This window comes from Leucopleurus acutus, assembly GCF_964270905.1.
Source record: "Leucopleurus acutus genome assembly, chromosome: 4".
NCBI classification, from domain to species: domain Eukaryota; kingdom Metazoa; phylum Chordata; class Mammalia; order Artiodactyla; family Delphinidae; genus Leucopleurus; species Leucopleurus acutus.
Window position 1 is genome coordinate 43,866,807 of NC_139146.1, and position 23,259 is coordinate 43,890,065.

Here is a 23,259-nt window from a genome sequence, read left to right on the forward strand (position 1 = left end):
TATAAATTTTGATAATGTAATGCTTTGCGGTATGTGAAGTATTTTGGCCTTCACTCATTGGATCTTTAGCACAACCCCAAAAGAATGGGGGACTGAGACCCAAAAAGGTTATTACAGAAGAAAAAGTTTTTAGGAATGTTTCAAAGTCACATGATTTATAAGTAGATAACTGGGGTCTCTAACTTCAAATCCGCAAACACCCAACCACTAAAACACTTTCCAACACTATGTCTCAAATTGCTTTAATGAAGGGAAATCTTTAAAAAGTGATCTGTATCTGTATGTACAAAGAGATCCATACCTATGTAAGTGCTGATTACTCTCTCCGCTTCTGGAGTTGAATAAAATATCTTTCCAGAATAAAAGGGCCATTTTCAGAGAACTTGATACCTTCAACTTGGTCTAAATTGGTCTCTTTCATTCCACGTGTCCTGTCCTGCCCCATTTTAGTTTGAGCGATTGGTAAGTAGCCGGGTCTCTCTGATATATGACGCTTAGAAACAGCTAACAAGCCCGTGCTTTAGCAGAGATTTTAAATCCTCTTACACTGAAAATCCCAACTCATAATATCAGGAATTTTGCCTATGTGCAGATTTTGAGGCAAAGTACTAAAGCACTCTCAAGCGATTGAAGGTTTTTAATAAATCTCTTACGTTCACTATGTAAGGCTTCCTGAAAGACAAAAATAATACTGAAGATAAATAAATTACGCAAGAGAGCTTTAGTAGGAAAAACCATGCAATTTTCACTTGAATGTTTAAAAATATTTAATTTCATTTTAAAAGCATCAGTATTTATCCATTTTGTATGGATCTATATCTCTTTTGTACATGGATTTTCAAAAAAAAAAAAAAAACTATAAAAAGAATATCCTGCCAAACAGTTTTCTGAAGTGATCTCTAAAGAATCCCGATGTGGATGACTAGTCTCTGAATAATTTATATAGTTGTTATTGCTTCATATTTACTGCAGTGAAATCAATCAACAAGTGTGTGCTAAATATTCCAGGATCTTTGGCAATTTCAGCCTAAATAATCCTTATACATACATTTTCTAAACACTGTCTAATCCCCAACAGTGCATGTTTATTTGTTAAATATAAAATTCAGATAAGAGTAATCTGAGTCCATCATATCCTTAAACATATGCATAGCTGATATATTATAAAGAAAACTTTGTTAATGCAAAAAACCTTATTGTACTTTGCTAAACAGCTAAGATTAATTAAATGCATTTCAAATATTCTAACTTAAAACTAATTACCATAAATCAGCTCTAGTAATTTGACATTTGGGGATCTATACTGTGGAAAATAAACACAAGTCATAAAAATATACATGTAGGGTGAAAATATTTTACTACAATATCCAAGGAATTGTCACATTAAAAAGGTTATTGCAAATAAACATCATTGGATTAGCCTACATTATAGTTTATTCATGAATCCTGCACAATTTCTTTTTAGTAGTGTTTGCTCTATGATATCATTATTTTCATTCATAGTTTAAGAAAAGTCAAATGGGAAAAAAGTTCGTTAATTCCTTAACTTTAAATTTTTAATCACGTCTCCAACTCCAGGAAATGTACAAGCTGTACAGTCAATAGACATAGAGGGAAATTCAGCTTTGCTTCATGGAATGCTTTCTAGCACTGAGGGAAATGATTGTTATGGATACCTGAGGTTTGTTTTCAGTCCTGTTTCCTTTGTGGGACTGCCTGTACCATTTTTTTGGAAACGGATGGTCTTACTTGGACCATCGCTCACAAAGCTCTGTTATCCACTGTGGTAGACTGCTACTCTGATGGCCCCAACCAGCCACAACAATGGAATTCATGATCTGTGTATGTAGTCTCCTCTTTTCAAATCTGGACTGGGCCCTATGATCTGCTTTAATTAACAGAATGTAGTGAAAGTGACCTTGTGTCTATTGGGGCCAAAACTTAAGAAGGCCTAGAAGCTTCCACTTTGTGCTTGGGGGAAAACCCCATTGCTATGTACAAAGTCCAACTGTTCTAAAACTGACATCCTGTGAGACGCCCAACCTAGCCATGTGGAGCAGCCACATGAAGGGGAACTGTGTTCTCCAGACAACAACCCCAGCTGAGCATCCAGCCAACAGCCAGCACCAGCTTGCATGAGTGAAGCTATTTTGGAAGTGGATCCTTGAGCCCCAAATGAGTTGCCTCAAGCTGGTTTCACGCAGATCAGAAATGAGCTGCCTTCCACAGACTTTCCCCAAATTGCAGAATCATGAGTAAATAAAAGAAGTGTTTGTATTTTAAGCCAATAAGTCTTGGGGCATTTTGAAGTGTAGCAATGGATAACCATAGCACACTTTCAATCTCCTACGCTACAGAGATGGGCAAATTAGAATCCTTTCCTGAAAGAAAGAGGGCAGTTTTGCCACTAAAAGCATGTGAATTGTAGAAATGCTGAAGCTTGCATATAGAGGAAAGCAGATCAGAGACACCAAGAGTCTTTGTGGACTGATTTGGGCCTTGTCTCAGCTGGGAGTGAAGACAACTCAATCCCTTGGAGGTCCCACTTATGAGAGATATACCATCCCCCTCCTTTTTTTGCTTGAGTGTGTGATTTGCAAACAGAAGAATCCTGATTAATGTTGTCCTGTTCCAGCATGGAATGGAGGCGTGAACACACACAAAATAAGGAAGAAGTGATGAGAGAAAGGTGTTGTCAGAGACTATTAGTTTTTTATTGTTGCTGTAACAAATTACTACAAATTTAGTGGCTTAAAATCTACCTATCATATATCTATCTATCTATCTATCTATCTATCTATCTATCTATCTTTCTATCATCTATCATTTATTTGCCTTATAGTTTGACAATCTGACATGGGTCTTGCTGGGCCAAAATCAAGGTGTCAGCAGGGTTGCATTTCTCTGTACAGGCTCAATTTTCTTGCTTTTCTAGCACCTACAGGCTGTCTCTACTCCTTTGCTGTGACCCCCTCCTCCATCTTCAAAGTCAGCAATGGTGGATGGAATCCTCATGGCCTCACTTTCACTTCCTCTTCTGCCTCCCTTTTCAGCTTTTAAGGACCCTTGTGACTGTACTGGGCCCACCCAAATAATCCAAGATAATCTCCCAACTCAAGGTCCTTCATTTAATTGGATCTGCAAAGTTCCTTTTGCCATGTAAGGTAACATATTCATAGGTACCAGGGATTCAGGCTGGACATCTCTGGGAGGCTATTAGCCTGTCTACCATAAAGATTATCTTTAAAGAGCTTCTGTTCTGCAAGGGAGTATAGTCAAAAATACACACACACACACACACACACACACACACACACACACGGTGCAACATATAGATAATGTACAGTGAATGGGACAAACAACCAAACAACCAACAACCAAACAACCAAACAACCAAAAAAAAAAAAAATTGCATGTGCTTGAGGAAATCCCTCTAGCTCATTCACTGATCTCTTCTATAAACATTCACTGAACCCAGAGTAGGTGTAAAGCTCTTTGGCAAGTGCTGGAAACACAAAGATAGATTTTTGTCCTTGTCTTTATACCTCATTTCTAATAACAAAATATCTAAGTATTTACAATGCAATGTGAAAATAGTTAAAGTTAAAAATAGGTTTATGATTTTGAACTCTTTGCCATTTTCTTCTGAATCCTGAATTCAATATACAATTTTATTATTTTTGAAGCACCAAGAAGATTAAAATGTCCTTTTAATAAATTGTGCAACCACACTGCACAGCCTAATTTAAATGACTTTAAATCAGTGAACATTTCAGAGTTAGACCCCATGGTCTCCTGACTCATCAGCCACACCAATTCTAGATCTATTTAAGTTTTATACTGTCACACTCATAAGCTGCACCTAAGCTTTACATTTATACTTTAGTCCTTGGAACTAAAAATAATTTAAATATTGATACGTATAAATCTACACTGTGCCTCCACGAAAGGGATCGTATCTTTCAAATATACTTGAAAAGAGATTAAGATTCTAATAGATTATTAAATTGATTCTATTTTTCTAACACATTGAGGTCAATGCTCCAAAAATTGGAAAGGGAAAGTATGGCGAGTAAGAGAGCATGGGAAGATTTTCTGTGATATTAGGTGAGTGGAATACGGTAATGTTATTTATCCGTGTGTTTATGAAACAGAAAAGAAAATCACAGATTAAATTATTCAGGAGCCTGAAATGTGTATAAAGAATGTTTAAATAATGCTCTACTGTGTAGGTAAACATGATTAGTCCTGAATAGCTAACACTTTATCCTTAGCTAATTTGGATGTTGAGCTCTGAATTCCAGTTCCTTGGGAAGTTTTTCATTGTTGTTCTGTCTTGTCCTCAAGCACCGGCACGGCTCCCCAGAAGTTCTTGCATAGAGCTGATGGCGCTATGGAGGCAGGATCTAGCTTCTATCTTTTCTTGTAGGTGTTACTTGTAGATATTAAGGTATCTACAGGATACTTGTAGATATTAGCTGATTTCTTCCCCCATTTAGAAACCAAATGGATTCATTGGGAACTCTTAATCACTGAGATGATATAAACTACTGTGCAGCTGCCTTTTGGAGCATTTTGTCTCTATCAATAATTATGAAACTTTTTCTTAAACTCTTAAGGGTGTTTATAAGGAATTCACATGAAAGAAATTGCAGAAGAAAATGATCATATGGGAAAATGTTCAAACTAGTAATCAAAGTATGATACATATTAAAATAATAATAAAAGACTAAAACATAAACCTGATGAGGTTGTGGAGAAACAAGCATACTCACATACTTCTAGGGAAATCAATGTAACAATTGCTCCTTGTCTGGAGAATCTCTGACTCTCTGGTAGTTTATTAGGTGTGACTCTAAGCTCTTGGTAAATACTCTTGCCAAACTGCAGTTCTGATGTTCAGATCTTAAGCCCTCTGAAGTTCTCTAAGACCTTTGAGAAACCACTGTCCAATGTTAAGACCTTTGATTTGGGGCCATCACTTATATTCTAAATGCCTGTAATTTCATCTTTCAAAGAAAATTCACTTCAAAAAAAATGTAAGAGGTTGAGGACCCCAATTAAAATGGGGAATAAGAAGAATGCTTATAACTAACAATATATTAGTACCACTTAACTCTTGACAATTATTTAACTAAAGATTTTCTACCTCATTGGAAAGAGAAAACCATATAACCACACAACGCATTTGTGCTTTTAATTAGGCAAAGTCAATTATAATAAAACAAGTGGTAGCTCTGATTTTTAAACGATTTTTCATAAACAAGATACTGGATAAACTGGCTGCCTAAGACTGAGTAGTTTTAGTTTTATACAGTTGTTCTAAAGCTGCAGTACCTCAGAAATCCAAAAGGAAATTCTACTCCTGAAATACCACTGCATAATAAATAAAAAATTCTACTACATAATAAACACGAAGATTCATTCAACTTTAGACTCACCTGTATTCAGAAATTAGTAAACGCATTATGCTAGCATGTAAATGGAAATGCGCCTAGTAGTGAAGTAAACAATATTGATGTTTCTACTTATTATAAATAGTCAAAACAATGGAAATAAGACATGCTTGAACTTTGATAGGGGTGATACAGGTTGAAGGCAGATTCCTTTGTCTCAATGAAGGGAAAACAAGCCAAGTTCATTTTACTTCCATAAATTAACATTATTTCATTCTAACATACCTTTTACTTCTCTTCTCAAGCAAAGCAGTCTGATTTAAGTATCTTTTTTCTTGCTATTTCAAAGATTCTTTCATTCAGTATATGTTTATTAAGTACCTGCTACGGGGCCTGGCTTTGTTTTAGGTGATGGAGATAAAGAGCAGACAAGTGGGAAGACAGAGAATAAAGCTGGTAGTGAAGGAAGGTAGTCTAGTTTAGACTGGCTGGTGTGCAAGGCTGCAGTGGGGAGGTGTTGATGGAGCTGAGTCTGGACTGAACGGGCCATGTGAGCATCTGGCAGTGGAAAGGTCCAGGCCCAGGGACCAGCAAGGACAAAGGCCTTAAGAGAGGAATAAGCTAGAATTGAAGGTGCTTGGCGTGTCCTAGTATGAGACAGCAGGCAACATGGAAGGACCACAGGCAAGGAGAGTGAGGTGACAGATGAGCTCAGAGAAGAAGGTGGGGTCAGACTATCTGGAGCCTTCTCGGCCACGGCAAAGGGCTGACATGTCAATCTTAGTGCAATGAGATAGCACTGGAGGGCTTCAGCCAGTGATGTGATCAGATGGACCTACTCTGGTTTTAAATGTATCATGATCTGAAGAAGGTACTGTTTTTAAATGTGTCATCCATCTGTCAACATGGTTCCAAAACGCCACAAAATTTTTGGATCCTCCCAGAAATCTAATAGGCATTTTTCTTCCATTTTCTACCAAAAGACTTCTGCCACACCACCTCACATATGTGCTGGAGAAACGACGATGACTGTGATAAACCCCATCCCGCTCTTAGGGAGCTTCTGATCAAGCAATTGTTAGAGCTATTAATTCATTAATTAAGGACAAATGAGATGTGTGTCATGGTTTGTTCTTGGAAACACTGTTTATCTATCGCCTGACACACATTTAGGACCCGTACATATTTGCCGAATGAATGGGTGCAGTCCATGAATGGATTTATATGTTCCAAGTTCCAAGAACTTACTTGTAATCCTTACTTCATTTCCTTTCATTTAATTCAACCAGTGCCTTGGCATAATCAGATAATTTGGGATCCCGATTTTTTCAGCTCTACCACAGGGTGTTTCTCTCACTTGTGTGCCTCTCCTGAGGGGCAAAGTTTCTTTATCCCTTTATCCAAAGCACTGATAATAACATTCTGCAGGTGAGGTCCACAGCCATGGCTGGACCTCTTACCATGAATCAGTACCCTCTAAGTATGAAATTGAAATCCTTTACTGACTTTCAGAATAAGTCCATGCTCTAGTTACTGATGCCTCATGGACATGGTGCAGGGTTGATGGGGAGAGAGTGAGGTGTCAGAGAAAGACCTAAGCTAAAGGATGAAAAGACATCAATCAGACACAGGGGACCAGGGGGAAGAGAGTAGTCCTGGCTCAGGGGACAGACAGCATGTGTCAAGGAGCATATGTGCGTTTCCCATGATTTGGGCTGCTGCTTTCGTCAGATCTTAAATATTTATACCTTAGAAGAGCTTGTCTGGATGAACTACTCCATTACATAATGTTCTCTCATTCCTTCCTTATGACAGTACAATATTCTTTTAGTTATCCAAACTTTATAATGTAGTTTACATCCGGTAGATTTATTTCTGCCCTCACTATTATTTTTATTTCAACATTTTCATAATTATACTGTTTATTCTTCAAGATGAACCTTAAGATAATTTTGTCAAGTCCCCCCGTCCCTCCCCCCACCCAAGAAAAATTGGAAGAAGGTTGGTTTAAATTAAATTGAACTTGCTAAAAAAGGGTTGACATCTTTAAAATACCCAATCCTCCCGTACAGGAACATGAAATGTTTGTCCACTTGTTTAAGTCTTTATTTCTACCTCAAAATCATTCTGTAGCTTTCCATAGGTAAATAGCTAACAATGCTTGAATATTTTAGTTATGCTGAATGGTTAATATAATTTTTTTCATTATATTTCTATTTGGAACACTGACACTTACTTGAACGCTCCTACTATTTTAATAGTTCTTTAGAAGATTTTTTTTGAGTTTTCTAGGTGAAGAAATCCATGTATTTCCTTCTTTCAAATATATTTATACCATTAATTTCTCATCTTATTACACTAGTTAGAACAGCTCTTTGAGAAAAAAAAGTGTTAAATAATGAGGAAAGTAGTAGGCTTTCTTTTTTTTTTTCCCCTAATTTTTTTGAGAATTTCCTCTAGGATTAGGGAAGTACTATATGTTGATTTGAGATCTGATCATATTACTTATTACGGAAAGAAAAACAAATTCTTTTTCTACATCTTGTTTTTATGATTTTGTCCTTTTTAATCCTGATGGATGTTTAATTTGATCAAATGCCTTCTCACTATTGAGTTGATTGTCTAAGTTCCTTTAGAAAGCTATCTATTAACATATTTTCAATTATTGAATAATTTTTGTACTCGGTATAAACCTTTCTCTTGTGCACACATGCACACATATATTTTTTAATAAATTTTTGCATAAATCAACTTATGATTTCACTAATTTCTTTAACAAATACCCATGAAAGCAGTGCTCTATATGAGGCACTAGCCTAGCTACTAAATTAGAATGAGAGAGCCAGAGAAGACCTCAGGTTTAGTCCAGTGACTCCCATAGCATTTTCTAATCCAAATGGGTCTCTGAAAATCTCAAAATGCAACCCTAGCTAGTTCCATATTTCAAAAATACTATTAAAAAAGGAATATGTTTAGCATGTTTCTCTGATTTGAGTAGGAATGAATTTAACTCATGGTGATACTGATTAGCTCCTGATTAGTGATTATGAATAACACTTAACATATGTGGGAAAAATATATTACAAAACACTAACAATTATTTAATAAATGTAATAAGGTTATTATTCATGATTATATTCCACATCCTCATTTTACAGCAGAAAAATCTGATGACTAGAGAAGAAAGCTGCGTAGCTACTTGGGGCCAGGATGAGGTAAAGTAGAAGGATTATTGTTTTTGGTTTTTTTTTTGCGGTACGCGGGCCTCTCACTGTTGTGGCCTCTCCCGTTGCAGACCACAGGCTCCGGACGCGCAGGCTCAGTGGCCATGGCTCACGGGCCCAGCCGCTCAGCGGCATGTGGGATCCTCCCGGATCGGGGCACGAACCCGTGTCCCCTGCATCGGCAGGCGGACTCTCAACCACTGCGCCACCAGGGAAGCCCTGATTATTGTTTTTAAGCAACCAATCTTTGTTTATTTCTATGCCTGAATTTAATTTTTATTAACTTTTTAATTACATTAGTAATACACATGCAAAAAATTAATACAGTACTGCTGCAGAGACTCACTAACTGTTCACTAGATCTGATTTCTTTTTCTAGGCATAGAGTAGACCTCATTTCTTAAACTGCCTTTCAGTTGGGTGCTGCCTTGTGATGGAGTTGTAACCAATGCCCAATGGACGTTCTCACTGTTTTCATTTTTTTTCCACCAAGTAGACATCAAGACGTATTCAGCTTTCAGAATGATGAGTAAAATCATTCTACATGTAATTGGCAAGCTCTTTCCCACCTCTAACAGCCAGATATTGAAGACCCAGCAGAGGATTCCGTGGACCCCCACCCGCCATGGGTGGAGTAGCCAGGAGATGGGAGGAGCCTGGATTACCACCAGGAGGAGAGCTGCCACATACTGGGAAAACCCATCTGGACTTTGAGATATCGAGCTTTGTTTGTTGAAGAAGCTAGGGTTAACTAATACAATTATTAGGAGTCTAAAGTTTCCCTGACACCCCTGTACCCACCAGTGTCAGTGCCTTCACCCCTCCCCAGGTCACCTTTGTTATCAGTATGTTATGTAGCCTTGTAAATATTTAAATTATACATTTATCTCCATTTATATGTCCACATAGATAACACATATCATTTTATGTGCATGCTTTTTGTTTTGTTCTATTTGTTTTACATAAAAGTTATACAATAAATCTATCTATATGGAACTTGTCTTTTTTCACTCAATAATACATCTTTGAGTTCTAAGACTAAGACATCTAATTGATTAGATTAGATGATTAGGCATTGCTTGATTTTAATCACTGGATTGTATTCCAGAATACAGCTGTTTCACTCATTATGTAAACATTCCCTTGTTGAGGGGCATAGACAGTGTTTTTCAACTTTTTCCAAAAGGACAGACACTGAAAAGGAAAAAGAAGTATGTTTTATTTAACTAAGTACCAGTAATCACCCTTCACATGCTGTGATCAATTTACTCCCCCACCTGCCCTGATACTACATGTTTTACCCACAACTTCACCAGCAATGAACAGTGTTAACTTTTGCATTTTTTGCCATTTAGATCACAAAGTGTGTCCCTCACAAAGTGGCAGCCCTAAAGTATGCAAAACTTTCTCGACATGTAGATGATGAAATTAAGTAATTAATTACAGACTTCCAGCTCATGGGGGTTACTGCTCCAAGTGAACCATCCACAACTGACGTTTTCAGATGGTTTGCCATTTTCTGGATCTTTTTACCCAAAACCACTTCACTTGACTAAAGGAAAAAAAAACAAAAACAAACTACTCCAGACTAGAGAAGCGAAAAAATTCCATTCCTTGATTTTTCAAAGGTGCCAAACATCAAGAATTCTTATGAAATTATTTCAATATGATTTCTTGGGCCTTCTCAAACTCAAACCCATGGAGACACCACAAGTCATTCAATTTTGTGTTTTAGTATCAGCACAATTCAACTGGGTTAAAGAAATGTTGCCTGAGAAACAGACATATGTGTGTGATTTCAAACTTAATAGAAACCAGGGCTCAGCAACCTTTAGCAATGCCAAGAGATGCAAAAGAGATGATTTCCTCTCTGCAGAGACAGAGGCAAACGTGGATAAAACTGGGCCCTCTCCCAGGGCTGGATATGATACAAGACGTTCCCTGCAAGGTGTTAAGTGGTCACTAAAATAGAAGCTAATAAAACATGACCCTTTAAAGTGGATTTTGAAGTCGCAGGAAAGGTTTGTAGAATTAAAATAATAAACTGGCTGTACCCACCATCCTCCCAGCTCCATTTCAACCTCACCCGCTCCCTTAGTGCTTCCGTGCTCAGCACACCTCGAAACCTTCGCTCACGCAGCATCCTTTGCCTGGGATATCGTAGTCCTCCCTCTTCTGTTTCATCCCAAGTCTTAGGCATCCTCAAATTTTAGCTAAAGCACCATATCCTGTGGTGGTGAATCCCTTTTTCCCTCCGAGTTTTCCACTTCTCTCCTTGGTATTCTTTTTTAAAAAAAAACTTTATTGGAGTATAATTGTTTTACAATGGTGTTAGTTTTTACAAAAGCGTTAGTTTCTGCTGTGTAACAAAGTGAATCAGTTATATGTATACATATATCCCCACATCTCCTCCCTCCCGTGCCTTCCTCCCACCCTCCCCATTCCACCCCTCTAGGTGGTCACAAAGCACCGAGCTGATCTCCCTGTGCTATGCAGCTGCTTCCCACTAGCTATCTATTTTACATTTGGTAGTGTATATATGTCCATGCCACTCTCTTGCTTTGTCACAGCTTACCCTTCCCCCTCCCCGTGTCTTCAAGTCCATTCTTTTTTTTTTTTAGATTCCATATATATGTGTTAGCGTACAGTATTTGTTTTTCTCTTTCTGACTTACTTCACTCTGTATGACAGATTCTAGGTCCATCCACCTCACTACAAATAACTCAGTTTCATTTCTTTTTATGGCTGAGTAATATTCCATTGTATATATGTGCCACATCTTCTTTATCCATTCATCTGTTGATGGACACTTAGGTTGCTTCAATGTCCTGGCTATTGTAAAGAGAGCTGCAGTGAACATTGTGGTACATGACTCTTTTTGAATTATGGTTTTCTCATCTCCTTGGTATTCTTAAAGTGATTTTAAAATTGGATGCTGCAGTGAAAGTTCATTTATTCACTTTGTGACCTTGAACAAACGATTTATGCTCTTTACACCCCACTGTCTTCATCTGTCAAATGGGAATAGAATAGTCACGAATTCAGTGAACAGGTATTAATAACATCATGCACGCAAAGTGCTTAGCACTGACTCTGCTAAGCATTTAATGCATGTCATTGCTCCCATAACACTGTGTGTGCACAGACTGTATGGCTTACACTGCAGTACTGGAATCATTCATTTTATTGTCTTTCCATCAGTGACTGTGATTCCCTGAAGGCAGGGAACATTTCTCAATCATCTCAGTATCACAGCACATTCGTGACATAAATAGCTACTTACGAGACATTTGGCAAATGGATGGAGGTGGACTTAGCATGTCTATTTAGACAGGCTGCCAACCCCAAACTGGTTATGTATACACGTGGGTTTCTAATACAGAGGTAAAGCCACTTTCAAAACTCAGGGCTGGAGAACCAAAACCACAAGAAGAAGAAAAAACAGGTTTTAGGGTCCCATATAGGGAATTTTCATATCTGAATATTGTAGTCCAGCTAATTAAGGATCAGAGGCTAGTCATTTTAACAGATTCATTTTGGGATTAAAGTTAATTTTGAGTTTTACAAGTAAAAAAGCATCTCATCTGAGACTACTTAGTTTGAAGGGGCTGGAAGGGAAGGGAAGGGAGAAAGGAAGAAAAAGAAAGGAAGGAAGGAAGGAAGGAAGGAAGGAAGGAAGGAAAGAAGGAAGGGAGGAAGGAAGAAAGGAAGAAAGGAAGAAAGACACTATCTGCAAGTCAGCATTCCAGGGGCATTTTACAGGGAAGTAAAAATCCTTGGAAATGAGAAGCAGTAAAAGGGTCAGCTTCACATTCCACTGAAGTCCACTGGGGGCTGTGCTTCTGACCCTAGATTGTGTCTACAAGGAAAGGAACAGCGATTCTGACAGTGAATTCAATGTTGCGTAGGCTGTCTGGCAGCAGGACTTAACAGCCCAACGGCACCTACCCAGGTCTGGTAAAACCACGTGGGTGCCAGCTGTTGGAATCTGACAGGCTGTGTGCAGATTTTCAGAAAAATCAGAGGATTTAGGCAAGATAAGGCAGCTTCTGGGCATTCTGTGGGTTCTGGTATGGGTCTGAGCCTTGCTACCCAGTTACCAGCATGGGGCTAATGTCCCTCGTGGGTTAAACAGCTAAAAACCCTCACTTTCTACCATTATCCAATAGCTCTTTCCCTGAAGCTGCCCATCCTCTTGCAGTGAGGGGACTGTGGCTTCACCTCCCAGGATGAAACGACCCTTCTGGCCTCTGTCTGCACTCCATCACCTCCAAGAGGAGAGGTACCATCTTACCAGGAGATGAGGGTTCCAGACGTCTCCTGGACCACAGGAGCTGGAGCAGGTCCACTGCATCTTGATGCACACAGCTCTGGCTTCTCTCTCACTCCCCTCTTTCTCCTCTGTCACTATTAAGAGCTGACAAAAAGGCTCAGGGACCCTCCTGGCCTTGTTGTTCCCAGGCCTCACTAGCCCTGATCTCTTCCCTGGAGTGGGCCATGGAGTCAAGAGCGTGGACCTGGAGCCACCCGGCCTGAACTTGAATCCCAGCTCTGCCACTGCGTGACCTTGGACAAGTTACTTAATCAGCCTGACCTTGGGTTTCTCATCTGCTAGGTGAGAAACCTGTGAGAACGGGGCCAGCCTCACAGGGATTCTGTAGAGAGCACATAAAATCCACCACAGAATGCTCTCACCTCTGACTATTAATTAGGCGGTGAATTATTAATCATACCCTAGTTAATTTTTCTTCATAGCATTGACCACATATTATATTTGTATATTATCTGCTCCTTCACTAGAATACAAGCTCCAAGAAGGAAGGAACTGTATCTGTTTGCTCCTGGCTATATTCTCAGAACTGAGAGCAATGTGGAACATAGAGTAGGCACTTAAATATTTATTGAATGGCTGAACTTTGCACTTAAAGACCTTGATAATAGTTATTTTATTATTTTTTCATTGTTATTAGTGGTAGCTTTCTATATGGATTAAATAACATGGAACATACCTGAGTATTGACTTTGTGTTCAATACACAGTGAATAAACGCTAGAAAGAGAAAAAAGGAAGGGAGATGGAGGATGAACGGAAAGAAGGAGAGAAGGGCAGACACATTCCCAAATAACTTCTGCGTGGGAGGCAGCGAGGGGAAAGTGTGGGGAACATGAGGAGAATGGGAAGGTGGGACAGAGACACCGAAACCCTTGGCCACGCACTCACGTGTGAGCGAGGCTTGTGGGTCTGGGAGACAAGGCCACCAGGAGAACTCGTGTTGGGTGGGAGTTGCTCCGGGCTGCACAGGAGCTGCGGGATGGCTGCATCTGGGATCTAGAGGCGTCTCCTGAGCTCTTTCCCGGGCTGGGGAATCAGGGATGTAACTCTCCACTGCCTGCTCGATAAAAGGTCCCCAGACCTTCCTGTAAAGTGAAGTGCTGGGCTTCATCCTCTTTCTCGCTCGCTAGATGGCTAGAGAAGAATCAGCCTGGGGTAGCATGAGAGACACAGGCTGTGAAAGCAGACAGAACAGGGCCCAACCCACTTCTGTTGCTCCAGGGAGCCGCAGTTTAAGATAGTTAATGAGAATGGATCCACCTGTTCTTGTTCTCTGCAGACCCCACCCCCTCCACGTCAATACACGTGTGTTACATACCTAGGCGGCTGATCATAAACTAGTTACATGGGGATAATATTACTTTCCTTCCATATGACCTTGGGGATTAACTGAAATAGAAAAAAATGACACTGAGTGTCTAGCTGAGCTCCCAGGGCACAACAGGGCTCAGTAGACTCCACCAGGGATGGAGGGATGCAGAGTTAGGGCCTTGAATACAGCAAGTCCTCATTACTTGCTTATGAAGGCAAGAACAAAGGCTGGAATCCAGACACCACCTCACTGTATAAATCTTCCACCACTGACACAAAAAACAAGATGATTCTAAGCATTTTCACAAAGGAACTTGCAAGATGGCTGCTTCTGAGGACAGAGGGCTCAGGGGCTGTCCCTGCCCTACTCTCTCCCTTTCCAGCAAACTCGGGGCTAACTTCATTCACTGGTCTGCACGGCCCAACTTGTCCAAGATCCCAAAGATAAAAAACAGCACGGCTCGATAATCTAGATGCATTTCTCTTGCCTTTGTGCCATTATTTTCTCAAATCTTTGACAACTCTATGTATTCTTTTTGTAGTTTACATTTGAATGACGCTGGTATGTACCTGGCTACTTTAATAGCACCTCTACAAAATTCTTCCTCACTCCGTCTCTCCTTCCCTCCGCCCCCCCTCCCCCTCTCTCTTTTTTCCTTTCTCCCAAGTCTTTTGTTATCAGAATTTCACCCCCTCCCTCAGAGGGAACATTTTAACAGCATGGGTTTATGACTACCGTAAAGAAGAAAGTTTGAAAGGCAAAGCTGGAGCCGTGATCCCCAGCTTTATAACAAACTCCTGTCAAAACATAAACCACAGCCAGACATGAGCCATGGCGACAGAATGCAAGACCGTAAAGATGATAGAGATCAGACAGGACAGGCACCTTATAGAAACAAACACCTTCCTTGCAAACAGATAGAGCGAGTGTAACACTGAAAAACACTTCCCAGAAAAAAAAATGGTCCGAAGAAATAAGGACAAAAACATAAAATTCAAATGACAGCCCAGCCCAAGGAGATAAACCCAAGGGAGACAAAGAATCCAATTTTACTAAATCAAACCGACATCTCTTCCTGACTTTAATTGACCTCAGTAAGCTGGATCCTGAACAAACATAAAATTAAGAAGTGGGGAGCATCCCGTGGAGAAATGGACCATCAGTGTATAGATGTTTGAAGTTCCACTTTCTCAGGACTTTCTTGGTTCTGTATAGAAAGGTGAAACCATCCATTCCACTGGTGGCAACCATCATGAGGTCAGGGATTCAGTGTTCCTGAGAGTACCACATGGAAGGTTCCAGATCTGAGGTCTGGCTCCTGCAATATGTCGGAACATCAATTCAGATTTCTATGGTGCTGTCATCGTTGGAAAGAAATAAGCACAGGAAGAGGGAAGTGAAGCTAATGGAGGCAGCTTACCAGGATGCCAAGGAAAGCCTGGTCTTCTGTTAAACTGGAAGCATTACAAATGGAGAAAGTACCACACCGATCTCTATTCACAGGAGTCTCTTAGTTACCAAGGGTGGTGTGTTTTGAAAAATCTCCCCATAGACTCTCTGGCTTCCGTTTGCTGGCCATTCTTGCTGACCCTTCTTCCTTCCTTTATATTTTTCTGGGTAACTCTTTCTCTTCTTTTTTTTTACTTTCTGCGGCACGTGGGCCTCTCACTGTTCTGGCCTCTCCCACTGCGGAGCACAGGCTCTTTCTCTTCTTTAGCTCCCAACTTGAGAACTACTTCTTCTGGGACGTCCTCTCTAATTTCCATAGGCTAAGCTGGGCTGGTGTATCTCCTGCAAATTCTCTTGACAACCTACCCTTCTCTGTCATAGGATTAATCACATTATAGTTGTTCTCAAACAGACTACAACTTGAGGAGCATGTTGAGATAAAGATTCCCAAGCCTCACCTCCAAAAGCATCTGTTTCAGCAGGACTGGCCAGGGTCTGACTTTTTTTTTTTTTTCAAAGTTGTTTTTTTTGCGGTACGCGGGCCTCTCACTGTTGTGGCCTCTCCCGTTGCGGAGCACAGGCTCCGGACGCGCAGGCCCAGTGACCATGGCTCACGGGCCCAGCCGCTCCGCGGCATGTGGGATCTTCCCGGACCGGGGCATGAACCCGTGTCCCCTGCATTGGCAGGCGGACTCTCAACCACTGCGCCACCAGGGAAGCCCCAGGGTCTGACTTTTTAACAAGTATCCCAGGTGCTTTGGTTGTAGATAATCCCTAGATCATATTTCAAGACTAATTTATTTGAATTGTCTCTGTGTCCTTTTAGAATGTAGGTTCCATGAGAACAGAAACCATATCTGCCTCGTTTCACAGTAGGACTGATCCCAGCACTCAGTACCCAATAACAGCCACCCCCTACCCTCTCTCTCTCTCTCTCTCTATATATATATATATATATGTGTGTGTGTGTGTGCGTGTGTGTGTGTATGTAGGCATGTAGATGGCTGTGTATCTATGTATGTATATGTATACCTGTATATGTACATATGTACACACACGTATAGTCATGGAGTGAATGTGACATGGAGTTCTGTTTGGTAGATTAGAGTCTGCTCTTCTCGACAGAGATGAGAATGATCACGGCATGGAGTACTGGGACGCAGCATCTCATAGCTTCCGGTTGTTATCACCAATTTCCTCCATGAGGGGTTGCCAAGAGAATGGATAGGATTCTCAGAAAGTAAAAACAAAAGCAAAAACTTTCACGTACTGGCAACTAGGTGACAGCTGACCACCTCTATCCTGCTGGAAACTCCACTAGGCTAACCCTGCTGGTTATTCCTGGGTGCAGACACTGATCAAGGGAACCTCATACCACCAGGCGGGAGCCTCCCCTGGTGGCACTTCTGCTGAGAGGACAAATACTTCAGTTTCCAACAACTGAGACTGTGGTGGGGCCGTGTGTCGAGATAATTCTGGGAAACAGATTTGAAAGGTGGCGTCTCTTTTCTAACATTCCCAAACTGTTATAATTCTAAGACTCCCCACACTCCACTTAACATGTTAAAATACAGTTGAGTGCCGAGCTTCACCCAAGGTTCGTTATAGTGGGGACTCTGCATGATGAATTGGTTGGAGATGAGGGATTTGCAGTAATCCAAGAAAGTAATTCCCAGAGCCAACAGGCCGTTGTAAGCATGTGTGAATTGATAACCTGAGTGATCATTCGTGCAATTTCAGGCTGTGGTGATACGAACAGTATCTCGCTAGTGGATAATACCAGTTGTCAAGCATATGTTTTATAACCCCCAGAACTCCCTCTTGTTTTTGCAAGATGCTGGTGGATATCTTTGATTTTTTTTTTTTCCTGGCTGCATAAGACTTTGGAAAGGTTTGATTCTTTTTTTTCCTTCTTTGACCAGAGAAGTTAATAGTAGAGAAAATTTAAAAAGAAAAAGAAGTGAAGCAAGCAAATAAAAATTATGAATAACCATTTAATCAGCCCTTTAAACACCACTGAAAACAGTTTAAATTCATATTTTAATATCTGTAGCCAATGCGAGGAGAATCTTGCATACGTCAGAGGCATGCTTTCTCTGCCTGAAGGATTATGAGAGTTGGGATATGATTGTCTGCTACATCTCTTAGCCTCTGGGTGTCTCAAAGTTCTGTTAGGAAACAGACCATATCTATTCACCGCTACATCTTGAATGTCCAACAGCACTTGGCACAGTTACTAAATAATTGATGTATTCGTTCATCACATTGGGTCTTTAACAGTTGGAAGACAGGAGCTGATCAGGTAGACTGGGATTAGAAGCCAAACCAGGAAAATATGATCCAGAAAAAGGGATGAGCCTGTGTGGAAGGGGCAGGTGAGAGGAATCAGGCAAGAAGGAAGGAAGTTCTGAGTTGGAATTAAAAGAAGGTGAATTGGATGCAGAAACCAATAGCTGCCCAAGACAGATACAAAAACACAGGCAGGGAATAAATAGGTAAGGAGCACATTCTGGAAAGAAACAGAGAACTGATATTGCCAGGCAGTGTTATAGACTCTTGAGAGTTCTTCCTTGTGGAGGAATTCCCATCAAGGTGATATTCCTCACTTCCCTTTGCCTCTTCGTTCAATCCACCTGGGGGAAGCAGGGACTTGAGAAATCTTATCGGAGAGTTTAAAGTGTAGAAGGAGTAATTGGGCATCCCTAGCCCCACCCCTTCCTCTTCCTTTTCTTGGATACAAGCTCTACAGGGATTGTGTGTTCTGCTCAGTTTCTCCAGTGAGACATGACAAGCAATGCTGGTGACCGGGTGGGTAAGTCTACTTGTTCTTGGATTTAATATTAGGAAAGCCATTTGCCTGTAGATATAAGGCATGTTCTCCAAAGAGTGTTTGTACCAGAATTACAGAGTTTTCTACATCTGACATCTCCTTTGTCTTACTTCTCAATTGGTTTAGAACTATAAGTGTTAAAAAATGTGTCATTTATTGGAATCTCAATTCACCGGACAAATAGTTGGCAGGTAGCAAATAAATTTCAACCCAATTCAATTTTACAAATGCTTTTCACACACCTACTATGTGTACAGTCCCATGTTACCTTTCAGAGTAATTACAGCAGTAACCAAGACAAGATTTCAGGCCAGGGTACTATACAACATTCTAGTCTCAAGACAGAGGAGCAGGTCTCTGATGTCATGACAACTGATTTAATGGCAAAAGCCATTGCCTGGGTTTAGATATTCAAACTTTAGCTGACCTGAGCTTCTGCAGTCCCAAGTGCATCTTGAAACATGAGCTCCTTGAAAGCAAGAACTCTGCGTTAGTCTTCGTCTTGGTCCCCATGTCTAGAACACGGCTTAGCATAGAGCATCATAATGGCATGGTTGACTAGATGGCTGCACGGATGAGTGCTGCTGGATATGGAAAGATGTGTGTTGGGAAGGAGGTAATCAATCACCTCCACCTCAAGTGATCATAACGGCAAGCCAGAGAGCATTTGAGCTCTCCTAACAATTACACTCCAAAATAAATCATGGAAATTTAGAATATGTTTTCAAAAATACTATCGTGGGGACCTTTCCTAGACAAATAACCATGTTTCAACAGTATAGGTGAAGATGCTTTGAAATAAAGATGACAGCTGATAGGTAAGTGGATAACAAATCTATACAAAGAGCTCCTGCCTCTTCCTTCCAAAGACTTTCCTTCCTTGAGTCTTTTCTTTGGGTCAGACAGTCAGGAATAATCAGTGGAACAATGATAGCTGCTTTTTTGATCGGGAAGGCTACTTTGATTTTCTAAATGACTGAGTCAGGTACCAGTTGGAGAACCAACAGCGAATGCTTCTTGAAATTCAGAGAAACCACAGACTGGATTATATACTTCAAGGGGAATAAATGAAAGAGAATAACAAAAACTATAAATGTCTGGCACACAGGAGGCCTTCGATATCTCTTGGTTGAATGACATAAATGAAGTAGACACATGCTTAGAAAAAGAAAGCCCAGACAGGTACTAACCACAAACCACTGAGATGAGGCAGTGGTTCAGGTTACAGGCAATAGCTTTGGTACAATTTCCCCTCCACACCCGAAGTCCCTTGAGTCCTCAGGAGGCCTTGGGGATTAAAGACAAGGTGTCAAGAAGAACAACAGCTGTTGGCTAACTTCAGATGGCAGTTTTAATTGAACACTTTAGAGTTCAGCAGACAAGTTATTAAGGGTTTTGAGCCTTGGGACAGATCTGGATTTAAATATTTCCCAGCTTTAAATTTCTATGACAGTTTTTGGTAATAGCCCAGTAGTGCTTAATTTTCTCTGTTAATATTCGTATCAAACCACTGAGGAACTAAGAAGGAACTTTATGGATCTGGTGTGGGGTGAAAGCATGAGTTAGTTAATGGGAAAAACATTCAAATCTCTATGTGCAAAAAGAGTCATTCATATAATTTTTGAGACTCAATGAAAACCTCTACAAAAACAATGTCATAAAAAAGCTATTGTCCCAGGTCTGTGATCTTGTGTAATGGTCTAAATTCTGAGGTAATGGTCTAAATTCTGAAGTCCATCAGATTTAACACAATCTACCAATGTCCCATTTCACCATGTTCATTTTTCTGTACCTACCTCTGGACACTTTTAACCAAAGATTACCTCAAAGATTATCACTGTTGCATGCCAAAGGCAAACCTATGACTAGGATGTAAGTTCCAAGAGGGAGGACCTTTGTCTTTTTGTTCATTTCTGTTTCTCCAGCACCCAGCCTACTTCCTGGCACAGAGCAGGGACTCAATAAATATCTGTTGAATAAATAAATAAATGATGACTGCTATGAATATAGCAAAAATAACACTCGTGGAGAGTAACTGGAGGAAAGCAAGGGGGAAAAAACATGCCAAATAATAAAAAGGACAAAATGTTCTGCAAAGAAATGCCATTTTATTACTTTCAACATGCTTTTTAAAATCAATGGCTATCAAGTGCTACCAATTTAAGTAATACTTGGAGATACTTGAATAGATCAGTATGGCTACATTTATAATTATCATGTGGCATATATGCCTAGAAGTGGCTTAAAGTACTTGAGATATATATATATATATATATATATATATATATATATATATATATATAAAATGAATATTTAACATCCCCATCCCCTCTACCATCACCAGACTTTCCTTTGTTCACTTGTGAAGCAAACTGTTTTTGGTCCCATGGAGAAAAGAATTTCATACTAAATCAAATTACCATGATCCCAAATTTGAGGTGTTCTAATATAAGAGATTATATTGCAGCTGGTAATGTGACAGTAGTAAAAACCTTCCACTGTTGTTATCCACACCCTTTCTGCCAGTTTTAGCTTCACAAAGGTACCAATACTACTGCTACCAAGAATGATGTTAATAGCTAACTAAATTTAACTTCTTATCACGTGCCAGTCATTGGATTAAGTTTTTTTAAAAAACTGTACTATCTCCTCTAATACTCTCAATGACTTTACACAGTAGACACTGCTATTATCCCAATGTTATAGATAAAGGAACCAAGGCTCAGACAGATAGAGTTCATGTATCTAGAATGTGTGACTCCAAAATCAATCAATCAATAATACGTCTTGTGCCATCTCTTTTATTGTGTAGGACAGTTACGTGTCCCTCACATTTTTATTTAATTTTATGCACAAATGAATTCCACAACACACCCAGCACGGGGTCATCCACATAATAGATGAACAATGAAAATTTTGCTAGATTGATGCCATCATGTGAATAAAGCCTACAAAAGTGCAATTGGCTATTTTAAAAATATTAAATAATTTATTTCTTTGGATAGCATCTCAAAGAGAATACAATAGTATCTGCTGGGGATGGTTTAAATCTACAGGGACCTTAAAGATCATCTAGTTTAACCATGTGCCAAAAGTATCTGCCAAGTTCAACAGTCTTTGAAATCGTTCAATGGCTCCCTCCAGCTGTCTTCAAGGTGAAGTCCAGACTCTTTACTATGGCTTTCAAGGATCTTTCATGACGTGGTCCCTGCTTATCTCTTTGATCTCGTTTCTTACTACTTCCCCGCATCTCTGTTTCTCCTCAGTCTCTCCCGCCTCTTTCCTGTCCCTACCATCCAGCCCATGTCACAAAAAGGCACACAGTCTTGGCTCTAACAGAACTTTTTCCTGCTCCTCTAAATCTCACAAGTCTCCCTTGCTTCTGCACTTTAGTTCGTGAGATTCCATCTGTTTGGAATACCATTACCTTCCTCTGGTTAATTACTTCTTTAAAAACCACCTCCAGGACATTTGGAGAACATGTCTTTTAGCAATGCTTCTGCCGTTTCTTCTACTCTCCAGTAATAGAGCACATCTCACATTGGACTGAACAGTTTACTTGGTCCCCACCTGATCATAAGCTCTTTGAAGAAGAGCTACAACTGTTTCACTGCTGTATCCCCACATTACCAGGGACGGGGCAGACTGGATATGCACTTGGTGAATGAATGAGTTAGAATGAATGAGTTAGACCCAGCAGCCAGGATTTCCGACGCTCACTGAGCTCTCATCCATGAATATGTCAGCTTATCAACTGGGGAAAACACAAAAGCAATAAAGTCTTTGTGCGGTAGTTTTCTGAATCCTGGGCATGGTTTCACATGGGAAACAGTCTGAGCTGCCCTGAAAACTCACAGAAGCTTAACCACAGTCCCGAAGCCTACTCATTTCTACGGCTTCTTTTAGCCACAGGAAGCCCTTCTTTTTTTTTTTTTTTTTGGCGGTACGCGGGCCTCTCACTGTTGTGGCCTCTCCCGTTGCGGAGCACAGGTTCCGGACGCGCAGGCTCAGCGGCCATGGCTCACGGGCCCAGCCGCTCCGCGGCATGTGGGATCTTCCCAGACCGGGACACGAACCCGCGTCCCCTGCATCGGCAGGCGGACTCTCAACCACTGCGCCACCAGGGAAGCCCAAGGAAGCCCTTCTTGATCTGCGTATGCAGTTTCACCTGTGATAGCATCCCCTGTTGTAAAGAATGTCGAAAGCTTCTTAGGGAGGCACGTTCTTGCCACTTCTGACAGCATCTCCATGGAACTCTTGTTCCCTTCTGCTCTGTCCTGGGGTCACAAAATGGCCCAGTTGGAAGGAGCTGTGGAGACCATCTTGCCCAACACCCTCATTCTGCTATAGGTTGATATAGGACAGGGAACTGAAATCCTGAGTCGCCACAAGATAGTAGTCAGAACCCTGCATATTTGAACCAAGATTTTGTGCAGTATCTTAAATTATTGATTGCACAACCATATGAGGTGGCAGCTCTTATTAACCCATTTGTACAAATGAAGGAGGTAAGGCTTAAAGATGCTAAGTGCCTTGTCCAAAGTCCCACACTGGCTAGAACATCTAATGCTCTCTCCCCAGCCACAACTCCAAACTTCTGCATTCCGATCAGAATACACATCAGTTATTGGACCACCCAGAGAATGTGAGATTTAACCTTCACTACCAATCTAAGCCCCTGGGTTTCATTTGCCCGCATCTCATTCTTTCTCTCAC

General features: G+C 40.5%; 1 protein-coding gene across 3 annotated transcripts in view; it reads right to left on the bottom strand.

Annotated features, from left to right (window-relative positions):
* Window positions 1-23,259, bottom strand: part of LDB2 (LIM domain binding 2) — a gene marked incomplete at its 3' end in the record, with an annotated part of 380,937 nt that overhangs the window by 81,574 nt on the left and 276,104 nt on the right. The window lies entirely within an intron of this gene.